The sequence below is a fragment of the Dermochelys coriacea genome, chromosome 2, assembly GCF_009764565.3.
Source record: "Dermochelys coriacea isolate rDerCor1 chromosome 2, rDerCor1.pri.v4, whole genome shotgun sequence".
Lineage (NCBI taxonomy): Eukaryota > Metazoa > Chordata > Testudines > Dermochelyidae > Dermochelys > Dermochelys coriacea.
Genome location: NC_050069.1, coordinates 230,087,358 through 230,112,218, shown reverse-complemented (window position 1 = coordinate 230,112,218; position 24,861 = coordinate 230,087,358). Strand labels below are relative to the sequence as shown.

The following is a 24,861-nucleotide window of genomic DNA, read 5'->3' as shown; positions in this document are numbered from 1 at the left end:
ATCACTTGACCTTTCTCGCCCCCCACCTATGCTGGAAGCAACAAGAATTCTGGGAAGACAAAGACTTGAACCAAGGAGACTGGTCCCAGGCTTAAAGGGGAAGCTTGTGTATTAACAACTGTAATCTTCCTGCAACATCCCTTGGGGTGAGAGAAACTGCTTGGTCCAAATACTGCCTAGTGTAATAAGGTTTAAGATTTAGACTGTTCACTTGGTAACTATCTCTGCCCTTTTGTGTCTATAACTTCTAATTACTTAAAATCTATCCTTCTGTAGTTAATAAATCTGTTTTATATTTTACCTAAAACAGTATGTTCTGGTTGAAGTGCTTGGGAACTCTCAGCTCAGTTTACAAAGGCTAGTGTGTGTCCTCACCATATAAAGGGAGGGGCGGACTGGGCAATGAATTTACACTGGTCAGGTTTCTGACCAGTGCAAGACGGTACAGTTCTTGGGTGCAAGGCAGTGGAGCTGGGGGGAATTGGCTGAAGCCGCTCTATTGTTGGTTCAAGAGTGGTTGGGAGAAGCATTCATGTAACTCAGTTGAGTGTGTCCCTGCCTGTGGAGTCTGTGTAAGTGCAGTCCCTGTAACTTGTTAACAGCATCACAGTGTGAGAGGGATACCTCAGGTTGGTGGGACAGAGAGCACAGCAGTCCCACAATCCAGGTTGCACCTTGGGAACTCCATCACAGCAGTGGAAAGAGGATCTAATGTAGAAGGTTCAGAAGTCATTTGGTAATAAGTGTTGTTCATGCCGAACCCTGCGGAGTGCAATTGGCAGGGCTCCAGACACCTCAGAGGGCCTTGACATTGTGAGGAATTGCTCTGATATTCTGGTCTGCTGAGCCTGTGTCTATACTAACTTTTTTTCGTCTAAAATTTCCCATCCTTTGTCACAGAGGTAGCACTGGGAGTAGCAACGGTGTGAGCTGTACTTTAAACACAACTTCCATGGCCACCAGTGTTTTAAACACTTTGCTATCTAACCCTGCTAAGAGCAGGCCTGTATAATAGGGCCCTTGAAACAAGGGTGGCCACATTTTGTCTGTGCTAGATCTCCCCCTGCTGGTGGAGCTGAACCAGTGTCAGAAGTGGTGGGAAGTCAGAGAGAGGGAGGGAGAGAGAGAGAGAGATATGCTGTGAGAATTTGAAAATGAAGACAGGCTCTCTAAAGATGTGCCCACGTTCTGTGACTTATTTCTCCTGTAATTAAGGGTTAGTCCAACCTAGGGGAGGTTGGATGGAGTCTTAGACGTAGATATGTTTTATATTGATTAAGATATTTTTGGTCTGAGGTCTTGGCCTCTTTCGGATATTTACTATAGTTTGTTCTTGGAGACAAGAAAAATAAAGCTCTTGACTGATGCTGATTGGCAGAATGGGCAAAACCATTCTTGGAGCACTTGCTCAGAAGCATATGGAAAACGCATCTCTAAGACTAGGGACTGAATGGCTAGGCAGCATTTCTGCAGAAAATGACCTAGGGGTTACAATGGACGAGAAGCCAGATATGAGTCAACAGTGTGCTCTTGTTGCCAAGAATGCTAAATTTTGGGCTGTATAAGTAGGGGCGTTGCCAGCAGATCGAAGGATGTGATCATTCCCCTCTATTTGGCATTGGTGAGGCCTCATTTGGAATACTGTGTCCAGTTTTGGGCCCCTCACTACAAGAAGGGTGTGGAAAAATTAGAAAGAGTCTAGTGGAGGACAACAAAAATGATTAGGGGGCTGGAGCACATGACTTATGAGGAGAGGCTGAGGGAACTGGGATTATTTAGTCTGCAGAAGAGAAGAATGAGGGGGGATTTGATAGCTGCTTTCAACTACCTGAAAGGGAGTTCCAAAGAGGATGGATCTAGACTGTTCTCAGTGGTAGCAGATGACAGAACAAGGAGTAATGGTCTCAAGTTGCAGTGGGGGAGGTTTAGGTTGGATATTAGGAAAAGCTTTTTCTTAGGAGGATGGTGAAGTACTGGAATGGGTTACCTAGGGAGGTGGTGGAATCTCTTCCTAAGAGGTTTCTAAGTTCAGGCTTGACAAAGCCCTGGCTGAGATGATTTAGTTGGGGATTGGTCCTGCTTTGAGCAGGGGGTTGTACTAGATGACCTGCTGTGATCCCTTCCAACCCTGATATTCTATGATTCTATGAAGATACTTGCTATGGTCAGTAAATTGCATGAGAGGGAAGTGTTAACAAGTTGGGATGAGAGGAACAGGAGACCACAGGTACCATTTAGGGGTAGCAGGTGACACAGGCTGCAGTGAACCCCAAATCCAGACAACCAGAGAAAGAAACATGAGGGCGGGGGAAATCGTGGAGATCTGCTAATTGGTTTCGTTATTTTTCTTGTTGAGATGAAAAGAAGGAGACATGCTAGCAGACAAGATGAGAGATGAGACCATAAAGAAGCAGCTGCTCTGGGAGCTGTGCAAAGAAAGTATATTAATTATAAGAACCTCAAAGAGCAATTGAGGGAAGTGTTAATGCAGCACAATCAGGCAGAGCAGTTAGCTAATGGGTCACAAGCTGTGTCTAGAAGCAGTGGGGTATATCACATACCTGAGACCCAGACACACACACTGTGCCTAGAAGTAGAACACAGACAAGAACAGAGAGCTGGTCCAGAGAGAGGAAGAAGCCAGGTAACACGTAGGCAGTGACTGGACGGGAGAAATCAGACCCAGACAAGTTTAGAGAGAGTCCATAGCAGCATGGTGGGTAAACTGGCAAATAGAGACTTTCCCCCTCCCCCTCTTGTGAATGTGTTTAGCCCTTCAGATAACCTAGACTTCTCTTCATATGTTAGAGTAATTTACATTTCACAGGTAGACAAGGTGTTAGCAAGGGGAACACTTCACTGAGAAATCTCTCTTCTCTGTGCCCATTCAGTTATGGGGCTTGTTCTCCATAGATGAGCATTTTATTTTACATTTTAAATGTTAACATCACTCATCACTTATCCAGGTGTCGAGACTGGAACTTTGGGATGCTGACTAATTTTGAAAATCCAGTCCCGATGTTCTCCATATAACTCATAGGGAGAGACAGCATGATCTACAAGACTGACCACAGGGATGGGAGTCAGGCTTTCTTGAGTTCTAAGCCTAGCTCTGACCCTAGCTTGTCATGTGACCTTGAAACAAATAACCTCACCACACATCAGTCAAGTGGGGATCATAATGCTTATGTTATGATCCCAGAGGGATGCTGCGAGAGGTAATTAGGTAACATCTGTATGATATTTTGTACATGTAAACCATTAAGTAGTGGACTCAACGAATGACCACATTAGGATCATGTTGTATTTACCTCCAATCAACGCATACGTTCTACGGATTTCAATCGGAGTTCTACCTCACATAAAGGGCTGCATGTGGCTTATATTTCGGCATGATAGACAATTAAAAACTGAATAGCTATGATGTACAGATCAAGATTAAGATTAATGGAGAAAACATCATGGTGAAATTTGAAAAGTACTGTACCTTCTTATTCTGTGAATGATTCTGGCCAGTGCTGTCTTCAGAAGCACTACATTTTTCCATAAATTAAAAGAAAGTTTTAAAAATGTACAAACAGATGAATTGTGAATGTTAACTGATGACAAATTAAAAGTTAGTGAGAAATTGGGGGATGTTACTAACTAGCTTAAATGGCAAAAGTTTCCACATATGAAATGATGCCAAAGTGAGTGGGTGACAACGGAGGTCCAAATGCCTGCAGAAAATTGTAATGATAATATTACTTACCAAACATTTTAAATCATATTCCCCATTTAACCATAAACCTTCATTAATTCATTTCCACTGCAAATAAACTGACAGAAAGAAATGGATGATTTTCAGCAGTTGTTGGACATTAGTGTGTATAATTCATGGACAAGTTTTCTTTACAAGATATCTCTTGCTAGAGAGGTAGTTATATGGCCCCCATTTCTATAGTATACTCACATACAGTAAATCTATTTAAGTATTGTTGTCCCTATTTTACAGATGGGGCACTGAGTCACAGAGTGATTAAACACCACATTGAACTCCTTAATCTCAGTGGTGAAGTCCTGTTGACTTCAGTGAGAAAACCTGGGTGAGTAACTGCTCACTGTTGGTCATAGGCAGTGCACAAGCTGACCCTAAGTGACTATGCCCAAAGTCACACAAGAAGTCACTGGGGCTTAACCACAAGACCATCCTTTCTCTTGTTAGAGAAAAACTTAAGTTGGTAAGGACTGCGTCTCTTCCTTTATGTTTATTTAGTAAGAAAGCATGATTAATAATCAAAGGGGCTTAGACCTTTGTGTTATTTGCAAAACTGAGTCCAGGAACATCCACTGGTGAAATGAACAAAAAAGGATGCACCATGTGCAATGATTGTCCCCATCAGTGCAAAGAGGAGGTAGTTTCATCACTGCTGTACCACGCACTCCCTCTGCTCTGATTTCCATGTGAAATTCCAGTAAGGAGTTAACATTGCCTCCCTGGGTCTCCTCCAAGCAGCTACTGCCAGAGAAAGGCAGCCCAGCTCCTGCAGGAGTAGGGGTGAATAGAACAGCAATCATGCCTTTAGTCATCCATGTCTCTTAGCTCTTCCTAGTGACTCTCCAAGATCTACAGAATTGGGAGGGGCCAAGGTCTACAAAATCCCTGGTTCTCCAAATGCCTCCCACTAGAGTAAATAGTTCAAAGACAACTCTACATGGGATTTTACTGTAGGAAGGGGGAGATCTGATCCTGAGAAATTAAAATATGGAGTAAATCCTTGATTGCTAAATCTTTGATCATCTCTTCAGAGAATATGGATATAGGCTCAGATCTAGAACTGAGTGTACAGGCTCAGGGATCCACATGTGAGGACTGTGTCATAGTTTGTAGATAAATGGACTCTTCAAATGCAGTCAGCTTGAAGTCTAGTTAGTTTTTAAAAAAATAGTTTAAAGCGGCATCTGATATTAGATCTGCCTTTGAATTTCTCTGCCATTTTCTGTGGTTTTATAATCACATATTTCTGGTTTTCACATTGAAATGATTGGGAGTTATATGGTTAAAATCCCCTTGTCAGTTTTGACAATCTCAACCAATCTCAAACTGAAACTATAGAAAATTCTGTTTGTCATTGTAGTAGTATTAGGTGTTATTTTAACTAGAGTAAGCACACTGAGTAAGACCCTCGGTGCAAATTCAATGGAGCTATGGCAATTTTCACCAGCTGAGGATCAAGCTCAATATTTGTATCCAAAGTGTGATTTTTTTAAGGTGACAGTTCCATTTTTAATATATGTTCATTAAAAGAATATGATTGCACCTATTTATTGCAAAAGAAATGCCATGACTAGAGAAGGTGTTTGCTGCTGATTTCTACCTTGTACTTCAAAAACATGTATGAAGTGTCCATGATGTTGAAAGATATACTTGGCAAAGCTATGAACTATACTGTAATCTTTATTATCAGCTATATAGTAACACAAAAGCAAAGTTTAATGGAAGAAAATACAAAAACAAAAAACAAACTCTGGCTATCGTGTGAATGGAAAAGTGTTTTCAGATTCCCTGAACACATTCCACTTTGGTTGGATGACATGACATTAAAACTGATGGCACATTTAGAGCGAGGCTGCTTGTTTGTAGTGAATTGAAATTCAGAACCATATTGTGTGAGCTGTGATAGCTGCTGAGAATTTGCAGAGCTGCTTTTTAAAAAATTTTCCAGACCCATTTCTCCATCCATTTATTTTCTTCTTCTAAAAAACAATAGTATCAACCTCTGCTAGCCACACAAAAGTGCATCAGGGCCAGCAAATTTGTCAGCACAAGCAAATTCAATGGCATAAAGTTGTGTTTAAAAACTACATGCCATTTTATTGTCCATCCACTGAAGATAGCCTTCCAAAAGACAGACCCTCTGATCAGGCTGGTGGGCTGTCAGTTGTGCTGGACCATACTAACGACTTGGGACTGCACCTCTTGGTCACTAGAGACTGAGCAGAGGATGTCTCTTTGAAGTGATACTGTTGGACTCAAGTATGAGGCAAAGAAGGATTTTTGGCTGAGTCACTAACTGCAGTTGATTATGAGAAAAACCATTGACCTACCTGACTCAACTGTTTTGCATGTCATTTCTTAACGTATATTCCATTTTTTATTCATTGGGAATTTTTCTTGTGTTACTTGAATGAGAGAGTCTGGAAAAAATAATTAAGTGATTCAGGCTGTATCCTGAACGGCTAAAGATTGCTAAGCACAAGTAGAAATCTGATAACTTTCCATTGCTTGTCTAGTCTGAGAAGATGAAATGTTATTAGCTAATTTTAAACAAATTTGAATACAAGATTGTTATGGTTTTTGTGGCTTTTGTTTTTGGGTGGTTTTTATTTTTTTTATTTTTTGCACATTGTAACTTTCCATCTCTAACAGCTACAATACTTGCTGTTCTGGGAAATATGTATATTTACTTTAACGTGCAAAGAGTTATAAAATATCTGTGTATGCACAGTCATAGTTGAGCCTGTGTATCAATATCCATGCATGCAAGGCAATGCTATGCAGTTCATTATCAAGATCACATATACCTATCAGTGCAGAACTGCTCATTTTTCTGAGCTTTCATGCAGAAATAGAGTATATGAAGAAGCTCTATTATAAATAGGCTGTTTGTATGTAGTTTCAGAAGATCCCAAGTTGGAGCCTATATAAAACAATTCACAACTAGGTCCAGGGCTGTAAACAGAGTGGGGCAAGTGGGGCAGCTGCCCAGGATGCAAAACCAGGGCGAGGGTCAGAAAAATGGGGCAGATAAAAAAAAAGTACGCGATAGAGCCCTGAAGTGGGACTGGGATCCAGTGAATCCCATTACCATACCATGTCACTCCTACTTCGGCACTGCTGCTGGTGGCGGCCTTCATAGCTGAGCATCTGGCCAGCAGCTGCCCTCAGAGCTGGGTGGCTGGAGAGCACTGGCTGCTAACCGGGGTGTTCATGTTGTTTGCAATGCAGGAGGATTATATTTTTAATCACACTCCTGTCCCACCCTGCAATACCCACTCCTTCATGCTTGATTTTTTATCCCGCTCCTGGTATTATGGCAATGGGTCCTGTGGGTTTATAACTGACGCTGTCAGAAGATAAATCTTTCTTTCTTTCTTTCTTTCTTTCTTTCTTTCTTTCTTTCTTGTGATACAGAAAGAGAGTTAGGTGTTTATAGATAAGTGCACATTGTATTATGATACATGAACAGTTGAACATCCCGAAGGTAGAAGGCTAAAACTTATATCCCTTTTTACTTGAGGCAAGCCAAATCTCTCACATAATATGATGTGTGTGTCCTATGTAACTAAAGTGAAATATCACTATTTTTGGCATCATATAGAATCCTATGATAAGTATTAAAAAATCTCTACACTTCTTCCCAAAATCAAAATGCCTGACATCTCTAGTCATGACTTCTACTGCTATACTTCTCTAGGACCCCATGTGTTTACCCAATCCCTGCTGAAATTAGTGGGAGTTTTCCTACAGGCAAGCTCAGTATTTGGTAGGCAGGCTCAGAAGTTGGTCCAGGACTGGTGCAAACATATCCATGGTCCCCTTTTGGCCTGTTCAAATGGAACTCCAATCTATGTAATTTGTTCTCCCGAACCCAACTGACACTCCTCTTAGGATAAATCTGTACTATATGGGGCAGATACTCAGGTGGTATAAGTTGCAATTGATCCTCTGAAGTCAATTGGAACTATAACAGTTTGCACCAGCTGAGGTTCTGCCGCTATGTATTTGTATAAAATAAAAGCAACAACTTTGATGGAAGAAAACCCAGAGTGAGCTCCTTGCATTGCTTGTAACTAAAATCCCTTCACTCCTATCAAAGTAAGCAGGCTTAAAAATGGCTGTAAAAAAAAAAAGATTATAATTCCTCCATGTTCTAACATTTTTTACTTGCCTATGAGAGAAAACATGTTATTACTATGTTTGGGAAACAGGTTTTAACAATAGTAGGTACATGGGTCTTGAACATGTTATAACATGGTTTTGTATTTCTGTCCCTACAGGGGAAAAATCATTATAACATGGTTATAATCAGTGAAGCACTACAGAAGAGCAGAAATCTGTCTCCTTTCCATGTGGGGTTCTCTACTCCAATCTGGTAACTTTTGCCATCACATGTTCTGTGGCCTTTCAACACTAGTCCTACTGGCCCCCTAAAAAAGTCACACTGTGAGGTACACAAACATTTTTTAATATAGTAGTTCAACATAAAGTGCTGACTGAAATAGAAGTTATAGTGTTCCCCCGTCTACTTAACTAAATGGTAATTTACGAGCCTCTTACTTTCATGCCACAGGCTCAGAGCACGGTGCATGATCACCATTGTATTTCTGATTTATTTTTCATGCCTAGGGTATATATATAAAATCTCCCTCTATTTACACACAGGCTTCCTAGTTTTAGTCATGGATTATATAGTGCAACTATCAGATTGTCAATTAATATAAACATATATCATGAGTGTGATGTTTAATTCTCTGAGCACACCTCCTCCATCATCAGACATGGCTTTTGTAGTGCTTCCATACAGGAATGTGGATTTCAACTCTCCTGACAGAGCGCTGGAGACCTGGTGGCTTGGATCTGCACAAGGCTTAGCTTTAGCCAATGCTACAGTTTTTCATTCTCACAAATACCAACATTTTAAGTTTTCACACAGAGGCCTTAAGTTTTCAAGTCCTTACACAGTTCACAGCAAGGTTGTCAGGGGGCTGGTTGAGTGCTCTGGGCTGACAGTGATGCTCCAGGATATAATGCCTAACAGTGAGAGTCCAAAGGCTGCTCTGCCTAGAAGCTACAGTTCAGGGGAAGAGTTGCCTAGTGGTGCATCTAGTGGCCACATCTCCTAATAGCTACACTTTGGGGTTGCGTCGGCTGCTAGTGACAGTGGGAATGGTAGCAGAATCTGGGCCCACCCTACTCCACTGGGTTCTGACCCAGGGTCCTTCAAAACAATGGACCCTGACACAAGGTTCAGGTCCCAATACCCCCAAAAGCATTCCCGGGATCATTTCCCACTCTTGTTCCAGTCCCTCTGGCGTTGTCTCTGGGGTTGGACATGGGGTCCCGCTTGTGTTCCCTCTGGTTTGTCTCCGGAGGCTCCTCTGCTGGCAACAGCAAGTTGTCCCCTCGGTTCCCACAGTGGCTTCCCACTGTGCAGCTAGGAAGTTCGACCTCTGCAGCTGGGAGTCCCGGCAGCTTCCCAGCAGGAGGATGCTGCATACAACTGCTCTCCTCCTCAGTTAGCCCAGACTGAGCTGAGCTACTCCCTTTTGAATGTTCTCTCCACTGGGAGCACGCCCTGTAGGGACCAGGGGGTGTGGCCTCATGGGCCCGGAACAGTTCATTAACCCTTGCCTCTCCAGGGCAGGATTGGTATACCCAGTCACAAGGATGCACAAGACTGTTGTACTACAGAACAGCTGTGGTTGGAGGCTACACATGAGTGTTAGTAAGTTTAAGGAGTGGGGGGTCTTCTCCAAAGCCCACTGAAATTAATAAAAAGCCTGCTACTGACTTCACTTCATTTCACAGTCCTCTACACTGAGCAATAATAAATCTCAGTTGCTCTACAGACTGCGTCCATACTCAGAAGGGCAAAGGGTAAAAAAAAAGTATGGGGATAGGATGTTTCTAAGGAGACATGGGCTTAAGCATGGTCCTCATCCTACTAATGGGGAACTTAGCTATGAGGACTTGTTTCCCTTTCAAGTCTTTCTCCTGCTCTGAAACAAGAATAATTTGACAGCTGCTGTTCATTAATAAATATACTGAATAGCATTGGGTTAAAGAACATATTCCACATCAACATTACTTTTTGAGATCCATCAGTTATCTATTTTTAATCTATTTAATATGTCCTACATTGATTTTGTATAGTTCTACATTTTTAAATCAGAACAACATGTGCTAAATCAAAGATCTTAAAGAAATCTTAAGTATAGTAGGTCAACAGTTATCTTTATCAGCCAAGCTTGTAATCTCATCAAAAATAGCATCAATTTTCTTTGTCAAGACCTAATTTTCATAAAACCATCTTGAGTGCCATTAATTTTGCTTCCATCCTTTATTTCTTTAATGACTGCTGCAGCTTTTCCATGATTTTGCCAGTGTCATGCTAACCTGCCTAAAGTTACCCATGTCATCCTGTTTACTCTTGTTAACTATTGCTCCAATATTGACATTTCACCTGTGCTTATGCATGCAATACTCCATACCTGCACTGTGCAGAATCACGTACTGGTCAGAATTTATGCACATTTTATAAATATAGCAGAGCTATATAAATTTATATGCAATCAATTTTGAAAATGTAGCCCTTTAGGTTTCGTTGTACCTACTGGCTTTTCTCTTTTTATGTTGCCACTGGCATTGGGCAGCACATTTTGATGTATATGTACATTAGTTAATATTGTACAGTGTTTTAGAGATGGAAAAAATTATGTAAGTCCTAAATATTTTACAGCTTTAAATAATGTTGATGGTTCAGTACAGTCATTTAGAAATGTAGGTCATCTGGGGCAATGAAAAAACTCATTGACCAAGCATATAATCCTAGTTCAGGTCTGATAGCCCTGGTATGAAAAGGTTGGTCTTGGTTTATAGAAAACCTAGAGATAAATTGTAGTTAGCTTTTAGTCAATATAGATGCTTTATGAAACACATCAATTTCAATTTGGTAGCATGATGAGAGAAAAAGTTGATATGCGATGGCACCCTAAGCAAATGAATCTAATGTTGCTACATAGCAACAATCCTAGAATTGTAAATGTAATGAACTACTGAAATTGTCCATTTACTGAAGTTTGTACTCTAAAATTACAAGCCTATTCTCAGTGAATCCAACCACCCTGATATTCACATCATTCCCATTCAGTCCAGCTGGGCTGCTAAAATTATCTTCCTCACCTGTTGATCTTTCACCCTTTTGCATTGCTTCACTGACTCCATTTAGCCCATTTCTTCCAATTTAAACTTCTTGTCCGTGCCTGAAAAGCACTCCACCATGCTGTTCTCTCTGTTTTGCAGCTCTGATCCTGTTGCATCCTGCACTGACACACCCCTCTGCCACAGATGCCAGTTTTCAGGCTGCATTGTCTCCTCCCTGTCTGGTCTTCAAGCACATGGAATGCCCTTCCTGTCTCAGTTTGCCAAGCCACCTCCCTTGTCTCACTTTAAGTCATTCCTGAAAACTCACTTCTTCTGCAGTTCTCTAGATGAAATAAGTTAATAATAATTTTTAAAATATAAAGTCTTTAGTAAGAAGATAGTGCATTTTGTCTCTTGTGTGACTGTTTTCAGACTGTAAACTCATCAGGAATTTATGGGCTCTGTACTTTCTTCTGTGCCTTTAATCAAACAAAAGTTCATGGCTCAATACAGGAGTAACTGGGTGAAATGTATTGGCCTGTGATGTACAGGAGATTAAATTAGATGATATAATGGTAATGATATAATGATTTGCAAAATCTTTCCTCTGCATCGTTTAAACCACTCCCAAGCACTCCTTTCTGCAGCATCACCCACAAAAGAGAAAGTACTTCAGAAACAAACTAACAAAGTGTGTTAGTCATCATCCCTTTGTATTCCTGTATCTGGTTTGTGTCTTTCCTGGGAAAAGGACCTTCATGGTTGTATAACAACTAGCACCTTATAGGCACTGTTACAATATATATAATACATATAATTAAGGCCCTATTTGAATTGTGGGCCGATTGTCAAATAATTGCAGCTGAGTTGTGGACAAGACACGGAAAATCATGGAAAAGTAATAATGGACCTTTAGTAAGTTGCTGTAATTTGGTCAAGCCAGAAAAGACTTATTTGTTTAAGAAAAATTTGCTGGAACAATATAAACACTCAAGTATTATGTTATGCATGCAAATTTTTCTGATAACCAGACAGTTTGCTGCAACTATATTACAGTAATTAATGCATAGGGCTGACAGTGGGTGCCCCACCACACATGGGGCTGACAGCCCCAGCCACCCAGGGCTGACAGTCCCAGCCCCAGCTGTTATCAGCATGGATAAATGGGATTCTACTGTACTAATGGGGGGAAAAAGGTTTGTTGCAAATCTAAAAATGTATGCAAAATTTTGGACTGTGCGAAGTCAGCTAACTGCAACCAAAATTGCGGTGGAAGCCTAATATTGTGGGAACTGCAATTTCCGCAATATCGCAAATTAAGTAAGGACTTACATATAATAATAATGTGGGCAGGGTCTGTTCTTTTGTGACTTGTATGCATCAGATTCAAAACTACCCATATATAAAATCTTCTCATATGAGTGGGAAAGTAGGGATTGTCGTTTTTTCAAATAATACTTATATGTCTTTGTGACACATTTTTTTATTTTTAAAACTACCTATCTTATGAACCTCGTCATAGTCCTGGCAGTGACTGCAGTAATTTGACTCAAGTCTCATTAGCAACAATGTTTTGCCATTAAACCTCACTTGCCTTTTTCTCTCCCCAGCTTCTTCAAAAGGAATGAGCTGTGGGATATTTTCAAAATGTCAATGCAGTGGGTTGTTGATTTCGAGAACGTCAGTAAAATCTATCTTTCTGAGATATGTATAGGGTCCCCATTACTGTAGTATCTGAGAGCCTAACAGTCTTTACTGTATTTATTCAGAAGGTAGAGAAATGCTGTTATCCACATTTTACAAATAGAGAACTGAGGCCCAAAGAGCAGAAGGCCCCAGATTTTTTAAGGTGTTGCTCTGCTCAGCATTGCAATGTCTCACTGACTTAGGATTCTAAGAGCTTGTCTACACCAACCTTTAGTTTGCGGTGAGCTAAGATGTGAATGTACCCTGCACTAACCTGCTGCATGCACACTAACTGTCCAGGTGGACCCTGCTGACATGCACTAATAGTACATCTGTGCTCTTTGATGTACCTTGCTTTGAAATGTGAGTAGACTAAAGTGCACAAACTAGCTTACAGTGGGCATCAGCTAGATCAGTGGTAGGCAACCAGCAGCCCATATACAGCCCATCAGGGTAATTCACAGGCAGGCCATGAGACAGTTTGTTTACATTGACCGTCCACAGGCATGGCCGCCTGCAGCTCGCAGTGGCCACGGTTCGTCATTCCTGGCCAATGGGAGCTGTGGGAAGTGATGCGGGCCACAGGGACACTGCTGGCTACTGCTTCCCGCAGCTCCCATTGGTTGGGAATGGTGATCTGTGGCCACTGGGAGCTGTGGGCGGCCGTGCCTGCAGATGGTCAGTGTAAACAACCTGTCTCGTGGCCCACCAGCGGATTACCTTGATGGGCCGCAGGTTGCCCCCCCACTGAGCTAGATCTACATGGACAGGGCATGGCAGGCTAGTGGGGATAGATTTACACCCCAGCTTGCCACAAACTAAATGTTGGTGCAGACAAGCCTCAAGTCTCATTTTCAAAAGTGACTTAGGCACTTAAGAGCAGGTTTCAGAGTAGCAGCCGTGTTAGTCTGTATTCGCAAAAAGAAAAGGAGTACTTGTGGCACCTTAGAGACTAACAAATTTATTAGAGCATAAGCTTTCGTGAGCTACAGCTCACTTCATCGGATGCATTTGGTGGAAAAAACAGAGGAGAGATTTATATACACACACACAGAGAACATGAAACAATGGGTTTATCATACACACTGTAAGGAGAGCGATCACTTAAGATAAGCCATCACCAACAGCAGGGGGGGGAAAGGAGGAAAACCTTTCATGGTGACAAGCAGGTAGGCTAATTCCAGCAGTTAACAAGAATATCAGAGGAACAGTGGGGGGTGGGGTGGGAGGGAGAAATACCATGGGGAAATAGTTTTACTTTGTGTAATGACTCATCCATTCCCAGTCTCTATTCAAGCCTAAATTAATTGTATCCAGTTTGCAAATTAATTCCAATTCAGCAGTCTCTCGTTGGAGTCTGTTTTTGAAGCTTTTTTGTTGAAGTATAGCCACTCTTAGGTCTGTGATCGAGTGATCAGAGAGATTGAAGTGTTCTCCAACTGGTTTTTGAATGTTATAATTCTTGACGTCTGATTTGTGTCCATTCATTCTTTTACGTAGAGACTGTCCAGTTTGGCCAGTGTACATGGCAGAGGGGCATCGCTGGCACATGATGGCATATATCACATTGGTAGATGCGCAGGTGAAGGAGCCTCTGATAGTGTGGCTGATGTGATTAGGCCCTATGATGGTATCCCCTGAATAGATATGTGGACAGAGTTGGCAACGGGCTTTGTTGCAAGGATAGGTTCCTGGGTTAGTGGTTCTGTTGTGTGGTGTGTGGTTGCTGGTGAGTATTTGCTTCAGATTGGGGGGCTGTCTGTAAGCAAGGACTGGTCTGTCTCCAAAGATCTGAGAGAGCGATGGCTCGTCTTTCAGGATAGGTTGTAGATCCTTGATGATGCGTTGGAGAGGTTTTAGTTGGGGGCTGAAGGTGATGGCTAGTGGCGTTCTGCTGTTTTCTTTGTTGGGCCTGTCCTGTAGTAGGTGACTTCTGGGTACTCTTCTGGCTCTGTCAATCTGTTTCTTCACTTCAGCAGGTGGGTATTGTAGTTGTAGGAATGCATGATAGAGATCTTGTAGGTGTTTGTCTCTGTCTGAGGGGTTGGAGCAAATGCGGTTATATCGTAGCGCTTGGCTGTAGACAATGGATCGAGTGGTATGATCTGGATGAAAGCTAGAGGCATGTAGGTAGGAACAGCGGTCAGTAGGTTTCCGATATAGGGTGGTGTTTATGTGACCATTGCTTATTAGCACCGTAGTGTCCAGGAAGTGGATCTCTTGTGTGGACTGGTCCAGGCTGAGGTTGATGGTGGGATGGAAATTGTTGAAATCATGGTGGAATTCCTCCACAGACACACCCCTGGAGCCCCGACCTGGGGTATTCTATCTGCTACCCAAGATCCATAAACCTGGAAATCCTGGACGCCCCATCATCTCAGGCATTGGCACCCTGACAGCAGGATTGTCTGGCTATGTAGACTCCCTCCTCAGGCCCTTCGTTACCAGCACTCCCAGCTATCTTCGAGACACCACCGATTTCCTGAGGAAACTACAGTCCATTGGTGATCTTCCTAAAAACACCATCCTAGCCACTATGGATGAAGAAGCCCTCTACACCAACATTCCACACAAAGATGGACTACAAGCCGTCAGGAACAGTATCCCCGATACTGTCACGGCTAACCTGGTGGCAGAACTTTGTGACTTTGTCCTGACCCATAACTATTTCACATTTGGTGACAATGTATACCTTCAAATCAGCGGCACTGCGATGGGTACCCGCATGGCCCCACAGTATGCCAACATTTTTATGGCTGACTTAGAACAACGCTTCCTCAGCTCTCGTCCCCTAATGCCCCTACTCTACTTGCGCTACATTGATGACATCTTCATCATCTATTTCGAGACACCACCGATTTCCTGAGGAAACTACAGTCCATTGGTGATCTTCCTAAAAACACCATCCTAGCCACTATGGATGTAGAAGCCCTCTACACCAACATTCCACACAAAGATGGACTACAAGCCATCAGGAACAGTATCCCCGATACTGTCACGGCTAACCTGGTGGCAGAACTTTGTGACTTTGTCCTGACCCATAACTATTTCACATTTGGTGACAATGTATACCTTCAAATCAGCGGCACTGCGATGGGTACCCGCATGGCCCCACAGTATGCCAACATTTTTATGGCTGACTTAGAACAACGCTTCCTCAGCTCTCGTCCCCTAATGCCCCTACTCTACTTGCGCTACATTGATGACATCTTCATCATCTGGACCCATGGAAAAGAAGCTCTTGAGGAATTCCACCATGATTTCAACAATTTCCATCCCACCATCAACCTCAGCCTGGACCAGTCCACACACGAGATCCACTTCCTGGACACTACGGTGCTAATAAGCGATGGTCACATAAACACCACCCTATATCGGAAACCTACTGACCGCTATTCCTACCTACATGCCTCTAGCTTTCATCCAGATCATACCACTCGATCCATTGTCTACAGCCAAGCGCTACGATATAACCGCATTTGCTCCAACCCCTCAGACAGAGACAAACACCTACAAGATCTCTATCATGCATTCCTACAACTACAATACCCACCTGCTGAAGTGAAGAAACAGATTGACAGAGCCAGAAGAGTACCCAGAAGTCACCTACTACAGGACAGGCCCAACAAAGAAAACAACAGAACGCCACTAGCCATCACCTTCAGCCCCCAACTAAAACCTCTCCAACGCATCATCAAGGATCTACAACCTATCCTGAAGGACGAGCCATCGCTCTCTCAGATCTTTGGAGACAGACCAGTCCTTGCTTACAGACAGCCCCCCAATCTGAAGCAAATACTCACCAGCAACCACACACCACACAACAGAACCACTAACCCAGGAACCTATCCTTGCAACAAAGCCCGTTGCCAACTCTGTCCACATATCTATTCAGGGGATACCATCATAGGGCCTAATCACATCAGCCACACTATCAGAGGCTCCGTCACCTGTGCATCTACCAATGTGATATATGCCATCATGTGCCAGCAATGCCCCTCTGCCATGTACATTGGCCAAACTGGACAGTCTCTACGTAAAAGAATGAATGGACACAAATCAGACGTCAAGAATTATAACATTCAAAAACCAGTTGGAGAACACTTCAATCTCTCTGGTCACTCGATAACAGACCTAAGAGTGGCTATACTTCAACAAAAAAGCTTCAAAAACAGACTCCAACGAGAGACTGCTGAATTGGAATTAATTTGCAAACTGGATACAATTAATTTAGGCTTGAATAGAGACTGGGAATGGATGAGTCATTACACAAAGTAAAACTATTTCCCCATGGTATTTCTCCCTCCCACCCCACCCCCCACTGTTCCTCTGATATTCTTGTTAACTGCTGGAATTAGCCTACCTGCTTGTCACCATGAAAGGTTTTCCTCCTTTCCCCCCCCTGCTGTTGGTGATGGCTTATCTTAAGTGATCGCTCTCCTTACAGTGTGTATGATAAACCCATTGTTTCATGTTCTCTGTGTGTGTGTATATAAATCTCTCCTCTGTTTTTTCCACCAAATGCATCCGATGAAGTGAGCTGTAGCTCACGAAAGCTTATGCTCTAATAAATTTGTTAGTCTCTAAGGTGCCACAAGTACTCCTTTTCTTTTTGCACTTAAGAGCCTGACTCTCATTGAAAGTATTAGGCTAAATTCAAAGACAGAACAAAAATAGACCCCGAATGCTGGATCAAATGGAATTTGATATATGAGGTAAAAGTAGTGGAGAGAGACAGCTACCAAAGCAGGGGAGCTGTTTTTTTTAAATGGTGAGGGGCAAAAACACAATTGGCCATTTCAACTGCAGTAGCTGCTCTTCTTCATTGCTCTTTGGTCTAGCAGCTGTAATTCCTTTTTGGTGTCCTAAGAATTAATACTGTTTCTTTGCATTTTCTGAACTCTTTTAAAGGATAAGATGGCATTCATACACTTATGGCTCCTTTTCATATGTGCCATAATGATGTTGTCATTACTATATGCTATGTGCATGTTCCCCATTTTTGTAGATGATATTGCTCTTCCACTGGGTGGGGTTTAACCTTAATCTTCAAAGGCAAGTCCAGGTGAACAGGGAATCATTCCCATGTGGTTGCCAATCAGTGCTAATGGCCAGAGAGTGTAAGTACCAAGGCAGAGTACAATTTAATACTGTGACCAACTCATTCAGATTTCCCCTATGGACTTGGCTACAGTATAAAATATTCTCTTGTGGTCACCTCCCTGAAAGGATTTTGTCAAAATTATGTTATAATGGAGTTTCTTTTCTGGTCCATAGCTGTACCAAAGTGTTACGTGTTATTTGGAAAAGCCTAGGTAAATTTCAAATTGTAATATTCTGCATAGAGGCCTTCCATATCAGCTGCATAACTGACCGTAATAGGAAGATAGTTTACAGATCCTCTGTAATATATTTAATTGACTTGGTGTCATGTTATTCTTGTAGTATCTAGATGCTCTTTGTAGAATGCTTGCAAGGCCTGCCATCCTAGATAAATGCTCATTGCAGAATAAACTTTGCTTGCTCTTTGACTGTGAACTAGATGTAAATTGAATGGCTGCTTGGAACACATACCCTCTGGCTCAATCAATCCTAGAGTAGAAACTTTGCTGTGCAGAGATAATCTAAACTTGTTGCATAAAGTATACTTGATCATGCAAAAGCAAAGATATAGATCCCAATTCTGAAAACACTTAACTATGTGTGTAATTGGATTCATGTGAGTATTCCCATAGGCTTCCATCACGTTTGGAACAAGGCGCTGCCTTCTTGCTTTTCTGTTTCTAAGTGATTTTTTTCTTTTTTTTTTTTTACAGCCCCAGCCATTGCTCTCAGCAATAGCTGAATCCAAAAAAGTTCTCTTTATAGTAGCTGGAATTAAACACTGCAAAGACATTTTGTTAACATCTGTCTGCTTCAGTTTAAGGAGAGGAAATTGATTAATCAGAGGAAGTGCTGGCAACAGACATATAGGAGAGCTGAATTTCAGCCAAAGTCAAAATCACAAAAATTCACTGTTTTGCTGAGAGGAAAGAATTTTATCATTATCCATGCAAAAAGCAGCACTCAGTGACAGAAATGGATAAAAGGAAGCATTATCTTAGCCCAACTTCTAGTTAGTCATGCCACAGGTTTGCAAACTTTCCTATCCTCGGCCTGATCCTGCAAAGGCTAGAAGACAGAGCTGTGTTCCAAATTCAGTGAAAGCATCTCTGTTTGTGGTGTACTTTTGAGAACCTGATATATGAATTCTCTAGATTCTGAAAGGGGAAATGTGAAGCTAGATGTGCTAACAGGGAGTAGTATTTTTTAGCACATGCAGTCCAAAATTCAGGACTGTGTCAAATAGGTGGCTGAAACTTCAGCTCAAAGCATTTAGTAGGAATAAGATTGTTGATTAAAACATGTTTGAAGGTGATAGACAGCCAGCTTCATTCTAGAACTGTGAGAACTATAGGAATTCTAACAGCTAAAGAGACCTCTGGACATATTGATTTTTAGGGAAACTTACTATCTACAGTTTTAGAGCTAAATGATAAAGATTATCCAGTTTACATCTGCCTTTATAATTTGTTAAGTACCAAGAGATCTTTCCAAATCCCAATGGGAGGATTTGGAGGTAAGAGAGACCTTGGGGTCCCATTATCATTAAAACCCACTCAGATCACATGGTAAGAATTTATCTTGTTTAGCTTATGTCGCAATGATTCATTATGTATTTGCTTTAGCAAGTATGTTATTCTTATATGTATCTTACAATGGCTTAGCAAACTGTATTGTACTCCAATGCTCATATATTTAACTGAGTCTGTTGCGATAAAGCATGAACCCAAACGGTGCGTCTGAAAATGTTTGCATATGCATTTTTGGGTGAGATAAGTGATAGAGTGAGGAGTTTGGGGATGGCTACACTCATTTGTTAAAGGGTCTCAGATGGTTTTGGGTTTTTTTTATTTTAAATGTATTCTGCTGATGTAAAAGTATATTTGATCCTGTTAGTGAAGTGGGGAGAAGGAGTATCTATCAATGAAATTTACCATGGTGCACAAGGTCAGGGCACTTCTGGAGCCATGCAGGAAGACTTTTATGGTGCATGTGTTTGCACTGGCTCTCTGCAAAGGGATGAATTTCATCCTGTGTTCAGTGTTCTTTTTGTGTGTGAAATGTGAAAAGACAGCTCTCTCTATATTTTAAGTAGACACAAAGTTGAAGCTCAAAATGGTAAATTTCATTTGTTGTGAAATGTTCTCAAACAAAATAGCTTCCACTCCCAGCCTGTGTTAAGTGCATTGATATTACAGTGGAGTACAACATAGAGTACTCTTCATAAAATCCAGTCACTTCCATCTGTTCACTGTAAAACTGTTACAATATAAAACCTTTAGCATCTAAACAGTTAGAGCATCTTAACACTTAGGGTACTTCTGCACTAGCAACTGTACACATGTCCACGCATGTGGCCATAACCTCCATGTTGGCCGCACCTAAAGCCTAGAAGCACGTGAAGGCAAATAGAGAGCGAGTAACCTGGAATGCCTAAGGGTGTAGGTAAGTACCTCTACCCAGGCCAGTTTGCAGTGTGGACTGGGGTAAGGGGTGTGTACTGAGTCTTGAGTTTCAATGAACCCTTTTCCTCCTGACCCAATCTACTAGGGTCCCTCTCCCCCCGTCGTCACTGGTAGTGGTGTTATGCGCTGACCACATCAGACCAGTTTTCCACTGAACTCTTTCCAGATCAATACAGGGGAATGTGGATCCTGCTCCCAGAGCAGTTGCCTGGGCCGCCAACGACAGCCAGCTACAGATCAGTATGTGGTCACTGTACACTATCCTGGAGTGGCAGAAACATACACTGGTACTGGGAGGCTGGAACAGGCAGCCATTCAGGGGGCTCTGTGTCAGTGCCAGGAACACATACTGCACTTGATGCTCCTGTACAGGAGGCCAAAAGACTCCAACAGTTGTTCTGGGAGGGCTTGTTGTACATGCACCTTCTATAAAGAGCTTGACCAGGTGCTGTCAATGACTTCCAGTACAGAGCCTGAAGTGGCTCATGATCCCCTCCTCAACCCTGCCAGCCTCATTGTCCCATGGGATGCTGAGGAGGGCCAGGGTGAGGAGGCAGCAGGGATGGTGGAGGATGCTCCGGAAGGCCCAGAGGATGGAGCATGTGAATCTGCACCTCTACCCAGAGAAGCCAGTTGAAGAAGCCTCCCCACCCCCCGATGAACATGAGCCATGGTAGGAAACAGAACCAGAGGCTGGTAAGTTACAATGGCACCCTGGCACACATTCCCCTTCAATAAATCTTCTTCCTCTGGTTCTACAGTCCTGATTTTAAGTTCCAGGGCATTTCAAATACGGTGCATACACTCTTCCCCTATGGATAATAGGCCATGTATTGCTGTGTCTCTGCAAGTTTGAACTGCTGCTGCTGAAGCCCAGGGATTGTCACACCCCGTCCCCTTCCAAACTCCTCAAACTTCCCCCACTTCTTCCAGCTCCCACTCCACCCCACCCCTAACTGGTCCCTAAGCAAGTCTCTGTTATAAATCAATGATTTGATTGATTTCTGCTGGACCCCTCTTTGGCATTTGGCTAAAGACAGGTCTTAAAAACAGATTATTAACAACAAATCTCTGTGCCCCTGTGTCTTGCACATCTCAGCCAATAGTCAGGCAGTGATAGTCCTGGGGCCATGTAAATCAGAGGAAGAAAGGAGGGGGGTTAGAAAGGTCCTGGTGGGGATGGGACAGTTGTAGAAAACTTAGTCGGTTGTCAAAAGTTAGTAACAGCTGCCTTTTGCCTCTTGGACAGTTTCAGTGCTTCTCCCACCTCTCTGATCTTACTGTCCCCTTACAAAAGGGGGCTATGTGGGGTTGGGTGAGAGCAGGTTCAGGAGGTGGAAGGGAACAGAACATAGTTGTAGTCAATTTCCAGTCGAATTGCCTCACAGTCCTGTAAGCACCAAATTCCTGGTGTAACAGAAACTCCAGATGGCTCTTGAGGTTCAATGGCAGTGTGACTCTGTTTGGTTCACCAGCATAGCTGACCACCTCCATTCAGCAATATGTAGAGGGGTGCCCATTTGCAATCTTTCTCTCTGGCATAGATTGTCGGATCTCCTCCACAGGACTTTTAGTATCCTCTGCTCCTTCCTCATGGGCTGCAAAAATTATCTGAGAACCAAGGACAGTCTATCAGTCACTTTCCTGGAATGCTGAAAAGTATCAAAATTGTGGCCTTCTACAGCAAATTATGTTAAATGGGGGAATTTCTTGGCTTCTTCCAAAGGAAAAAAATATATAATGCTACACTTGTCTTTGAATTGGCAGGACCTTTAGCTCCAGAAAGGGAAACTGTTCCACCAAGAGGGATGAGCAGCACCGCAGAGGCAGTTTGAGAAGGACCCTGGAAGAGCTGCTCACATGGATGGACAGGAGAAACCAGGAGCAGCTTCAATTCCTCAGAGCACCGAGAAGAAGGCTTTTCAGCAGGAAAATACATTGATGAACTGGCTCAGGAAGCCAGAGGCACAGCATAGAAAATCGGAGCATTCCCTCTGGAGAGGCACATTGAACTGGTGGCCGAATGAGTTCAAGGTCTGCTTGCTGCCAAGGCCACTGATCCTGAAGTGAAGATGAAGTGCCATCTCCTCCTCTTCCTTCTGCCACCCAGGGTGCTGCTGAGCCGGAGGATCCTCTTTCAAGGACCCCCCGCCTCACCAGGAGGAGAACATGGAGTCTGCTGGACTCCCAGGACCTTACCCTCTCCCAGCACCTGAAATCGTTCGTGGGATGACCCCTCCAGCATCTAAGAGGGGAACAATGAGGGAGTCCTGGAACCCCTTCAAGTGCTCAGCTGCCCCAAACCCTTCACAGGAGGTTGATTTCCCCTACCCCCCCCCCATCATCCCCCCTTTATCAGGAGGAGGGCAAAGAGATGGGTGCAGACACAGTAACATTTGCCAGGTGTTCCCCCAATGTTGATTTTTGGTTGACTTTTCTTTTAAAAAAATATTTAAGTTACATGTTCCATCTAGTACTTCTAATAAATGCTATAGTTGCCTTGACTTGTGTGTCAAGGCCCCTCCTTCCTAAATATACTGAAATGAAGTTGTTTTCAGGTTCAGGATATGAAACTGAATGGAATAACTGTCTGGTGCCAGGATACTGCAAAACACTCTTCGGTCTGCCCTTCACCCCTATACCAGGTGCAGAAAAATCCCTGGCCCCAAGATACAAGGGAGGGATGGGGAAAGTGTCCTTTGTGTTACATGCTAACAGAAAGCACTACTAGTTTTCAATGCAGCAGAACTCTACCACACAGAAAAGAGGTAGATGAACATCTTTATGGTTTATTTCACATGCAGAAAATTGAAACAATTCCAGCAACAATACTGGCAATGACAACACCTGCCACTACCCTGTGCACAAACTGCCCCTCCATCCCCCAAAAAAGCCTTGACCAGGTTCAACGATAGTATGGGTGAATGCTGTTAGCACTGCTGACCGTGAATGGAATGGTTAAAAGGAAGAAGGGCTGCATGCCTCCCACACAAGCAAATCTTCATAAGGTCCTCAAGAGAGACTGAGTACACCAGAGAACAAGTTTGTAGACAAGTGTGAATAGTGAACACAAAAACATGGCCCAATGACCGTGTTACAACTCAGCTGCCACTTTCCACAGCACAAACCCCATCCTAAGGAGATAACCCAGTGGATGTGCCCGGTCATAATTGTCTTTAATGTGTGCAATGTCACAGGAGCAAATGGCTAATGACCTTCAACTACAGGGAAACAAAACCCTCCCAAAGCTAAGTAGCATCACACATATGTACCAATGTTCCCTTTTGTGCATTTCCAGCAGCTGTCCACGATGTGAAGGTGGCCTTTGGCACAGGGAGATGTCATCCTCTGTCTTCCTGATTTCTCTTGCTGGCTGGGAACCAGGACCAGTGTGCATGTGGGTGGGATCCAGCTGTCTGTGCAGCATTTGCAAACCAGACCTGTCCTGAGCCCCCTCAGGACAGAAGCACTTCCCCTTCCCCTCACAAACATTATGGAGAGTGCATCAGGTGATGATTATACACACGGAGTTTGCCACACACTGGCGTCCAGACGGGTGTATAGGCAGTGCCAATGAGCTTTCAGCCTACCAGGAATGCCCTCCACAGCCATTCTGCTGAGCTTGTAATTTAATTACCTCTTTTCCTGGGTCATTGCTGTCAGGGTCTGGTCCAACTGGCAGCTGTTGTTGCCCGCTCCAGGCATCAGCCACCAGGAGCAAGTCACAATCCCAGCTGACCCCTTCCCAGGAGCAGTTCCTACAGTTACCAATGCATGCTCCTGCTTTGCCAGCAGGTACTCCATGTGTCCATCTCATGTATGGGTTACTTGCAGTCACCAATCCATGGTCCTTTGTGCCTCCCTGCAGAGCTGCAGCCCCTTTGGCTATTCCTAAGGCTCCTATGACAGCTGTTTCCACTTCTCATCCCCAGTCAATACTATTCCTCCAGCAGTCAGTACTGGAGATCCTTTTGGCTGTTCAGGACCCCAAACCACTTGGTGGTCCTGCCCCAAGGACATTCTATGGTGGCCAACTCTAGTTGGACATATTCTGGGATGTTTCATCACATGATGGAATGGCTTTAAGAACTGAGCTATTCCAAAACTTGTTTACTGTGGAGTGAGGAGTTTGCCTGCAGTTCATCCTCCAGTGGCAAATAAGGACCAGTGTGTATGTGTATTAGATTTTTTCATATGCACAAAAAATTCAAGCATGTGACAAATGAACAATATCAAGAAATCCCCAGTTGAAATCGTGTGAATCTAATTTTTAAAAGGATGATGGGGTTTAGGCTACTTTACTTTTAATGCATGTTTAAATGGTTGTGTGTGTGTGCATGAGAATTCCATTATTTAAAAATGACTAAAGAAAATGGCATACCATAACCAAATGATGGAGACAGCAAAAATTAATTCATTAGACTTAAAAAATGAATAAATGTTATTGCATGGACATTATACAAGTTGGGTCTCTTGTAGTTGAGGATCTTTGTTCATTGTTTCTTTATTCTTAAACCTGTACTTAAGCTGCTTTCAGCCAGTCTGGAGACTTTTTAACCCATTCATTATAATCAGCACAAGACATTCTGTAGTTTAGCTGCACCTCTAACTCTGCTTGCTCAACACTTTCACTTAATTCTTTCTTTGTTCCAAAGCTGACTCATGCGCTGAAAAACCTTTCACAGTATGTGTTTGAGACTG

General features: G+C 42.9%; 1 long non-coding RNA gene across 1 annotated transcript; it reads left to right on the top strand.

Annotated features, from left to right (window-relative positions):
• The first annotated feature begins 1,241 nt into the window (after positions 1 to 1,241).
• LOC122459014 lies at positions 1,242 to 23,460 on the top strand. Its single transcript, XR_006279424.1, has 3 exons — positions 1,242 to 1,255; positions 10,669 to 10,674; positions 21,928 to 23,460. It is a non-coding gene; the product is annotated as an uncharacterized LOC122459014 (long non-coding RNA).
• Positions 23,461 to 24,861: the final 1,401 nt, after the last annotated feature.